This window comes from Aphanomyces invadans, assembly GCF_000520115.1.
Source record: "Aphanomyces invadans strain NJM9701 unplaced genomic scaffold supercont1.9, whole genome shotgun sequence".
NCBI classification, from domain to species: domain Eukaryota; phylum Oomycota; class Saprolegniomycetes; order Saprolegniales; family Verrucalvaceae; genus Aphanomyces; species Aphanomyces invadans.
Window position 1 is genome coordinate 649,791 of NW_008580154.1, and position 3,717 is coordinate 653,507.

The window sequence follows — 3,717 nt, forward strand, 5'->3', positions numbered from 1 at the left end:
TGGTGTGGTGGTGGCCCTCATCTCGTACAGATCGCATGAAATGTACCAAGTCGTCAGTAAATTTCATTACGACGGGTCTCCTTGGCCTCCAAGGGTGGAGTGTTGCTTATTGCGCTGAGATGACATGTAGCAATCATTTTTACTGAGCCACGTCAGCCATGTTGAACGAGGTATCCCTTCTAAAGCGCAAATAGAACTCACAGAAAGCGTCGAGTTCTCATAAGCAATCATCAGCTTTATGCGAGTGTCGATCCTATATCGCCGCTGGACGCGCTGCGGGAGGACTGGTGTTGGCATCAAAGCTCAAACTGCGAAGGATTTTCGAATCGACCAATCACATTGCGTGAAAATTCAATGGTATTTTCGAATCACTGCGTGAAAAGTAGTTGTGACTATTCGCCGAAACGGCATTGCTCATCATATGCTCAATTTTATTCGAGAACAACGTTGTCGAGTTTTTATCAAGTCGACTGAACGACGGAAATCGTTTCCTCGTGGTACTTGGGTAAAATGTTGATATTTGTATAAGGCAATAATAATTCGACGTTGGGTTTTGCTGGAAATTATATTACATTGCACTTTTCAGCTTATAAGGACTGCGTTGTTATTGGTCAAAATTTTGGAATTTCGACGTCAATGAGTGCTCGCGACCAACTTGTTGCGACCAAGTTAAAAGGACTACTACACTGCTGCCCGTTCAAAGTGGCCAAACCAGCGATCAATGTTTATCCGAAATTCTAATTTCTTCGAACGTCGAACTACAGTGGGTGTCAAAAGTTTTCATACAGTGGGCAAATTTTTTTCAGTGTCCCAGATCGACAGCAGAAATTTGTATTCGTGAGGAGAAATTTGAACTCGAGATAGCCAACAATGACTAAGGAAGTTTGAATAATTATCCGGCATGATTGGCACCATAATCGTCGTGAAATATTGACTCATACATCGATACCCCAAATTATCCATGTCAAAAGTTTTCATAGGATTTTACAAAAATTGGCGCCAAACATTGAATACATGCCCGATTTAATCGCGGTAAATCACAATTAGTTGTGCGCTGATGACCCCATTGCTTCGTTGTGTGCTATGGTGGCGAATCCAACTGATGAACGATCTAGTCCTGGAAAGAAGCACCACTCAGTTGAATTGCGAGATCTTGTTGTTACAAGCCACATTGATGGGCTGAGCATTAGAAAAATTGCAAAAAAATTGGGTCTCAGTAAAGCAAGCGTTCAGTCGATTGTTAAAGGCAACAAAACCCATGGAACAACTGCAACTCGGCCTCGCTCTGGTCGCCCACGTGTTACCACAGAACGAGGACCGAATTATTGTCCGCTCGGTTCGACAAAATCGACGTATAAGTGGCGACTCATTGCGTGAAACGTTTAAAACCTTTCACGAAAAAGACGTTTTGAACGCTGCAATACGCCGGCGTATTCAGGAAAAAGGCTTTCATGGGCGTGCGGCTCGCCACAAGCCGATTCTTTCAAAAAGGAACAAAAAAGTCGTTGGCGTAGGCCTTGAAGTACACAAATTTCACAATTGACGACTGGAAACGAGTTATTTGGGCTGACGAGAGTCCATTTAATTTGACTGGATCGTATGGCCGTGTGTTCGTTTGGCGCCGACCTGGGGAAGAGTTTTCCGACGAGTGCCTTGTGCCCTCGTTCAAAAGTGGTCGCCAGAGTATTATGGTGTGGGGAGCTATTGGTTGTAAAGGCACTGGTTCATTGGTGACATTGAAAGGAAAAGTTAATTCGACCGTGTATCTTGACCTTCTAGAAGAGTAATTGACCGAAAATTTTGTCCGATTGGACCTGCCCATCAACTTTATCTTCCAACAAGACAACGCGCCAATTCACACTTCCAAGAAGATCGACGCATTTTTCAACGAAAATGCTATTGAAAAGATACATCACCCCCCTCAAAGCCCTGACCTGAACCCCATCGAACATGTATGGGAGTATATTAAGCGGAGGATTCCTTCAAATCCTCCATCTTCGCTGGATGGGTTGCGCGATCGTGTGCAGGACCTTTGGGACAATGTACCCGCCGACTACATTCAAACGTGGATCTCTAGCATGCCCAAGCGATTGAGCATGGTGATTGCCAACAAAGGTGGTGCAACCAAGTACTAATCTTTGAATACATCAGGACACATTTCATTCAAAGTGGTTTAATCTGCAATCAATGCGGCCAACCGGTACATTCGAATTCGATCAAAACATGTATTGGCAATGGTTTGGTTCTTGGCGTGCGCGCCAAATTCGTACACAATCAAAAGATTCCAACAGAAGCCGAGAAAACTCGTGCCTTGGCAGCGTTTCATGACCGAAAAGTTTGGAAAGCAGCGGCCTATCACAATGCAGTCGCATGGACGACAGCTCGACGTGTGATTCACAACACCATGCCAGTCGACTCAGCTGGGTGGAGTGCCGCGTCGCTGACCACGATGACACCAGAAATCGCCTCACGCCATTGCATTGTCTTGTGTCCATCCATGCAGCTAGTCGACTGGAGAATATGCACTATGGAGAATAACCTTTGTCAATACATGTTTTGATCGAATTCGAATGTACAGGTTGGCCACATTGATCGCAGATTAAACCACTTCGAATGAAATTAGATTCCAGATGTACTTCGACGTTCAAAGAACTTCGGCACCACATTGATAGCTGATTTGGCCACTTTGAACGGGCAGTGGTGTAGTACATTCACAGCTAGTTAACACTTCCAGTAAACCAAACCGTCATTGACGGAGCCTTCGTGGACGAGAGATTGAATACCCCACAAGGCACTTCAACCCAATCGTCAATCCTTCGCTGTATCATGGACAGCCTTTTCTCGGCTGAGGACACCACAGAATTTTCGCGAGGCACTCGCTGGTAGATCATCGTGCTCGTCATATCGCCCCGCGTCCAAAGAGTGAATCTATTCATCTTATTGTCTCTTACAATCTTATAATATTTTGTTTTTTGTATTGATGTCTGTATTGTTAAGATCTTCCTGAGCAAGCCATACACTTTGGGCAAATACTACAGGTCAGCGTTTTCGCTGCTGGCACAGCAATGTTACATGAAATCGATAGAGGTGTTAGTGCATTTTGTGAGAACAGTCTACGGTTGTTCTAATCCAAATTGCAGTAAATTGCTGTTCAAATTAACGCACCAGACATTTCTGTTGTTGTGCATTCTACCCGTGGAAAAAATGCCCCAGGTAGAATGCTAGTTTCAACTTAATTAATGATGGAGCGAAGTTATGTTCTTGGTGCGATAAAATGAAATATCACAATTTTGCTCTGGTGCGATATTCAAGATATTTCTGGAATTAGGTTAACATGGTAACAGTTAAACTGGGGTCATAACGAATGACATCTGTCACCAAAATCACTCAGCCAAGAGGCAATCTTACTTTGACATCATGTGCACCTAAGCTGATAATATAAGGATAATACCATAAAACATTACGATAATAGCAAACGGAGTATCAATGAGAATCGTTTTCGTATGACGACAAGATCATATTGTATCATACTACCTCTGTCCCCCAAATATTGCAGGCGAACATTCCACAGTACACCAAAGTCAAATACAAGGAATCTGTATTTAAAAAGTTTTTACTCGAGTAGTACTAATCTATTCAACGTCGACAACCAAAGCATCCATCATCTGCGTCAGTTCTTCCAACCGATCTTCTTCTTCCAGCCGCAAGTTCACAATG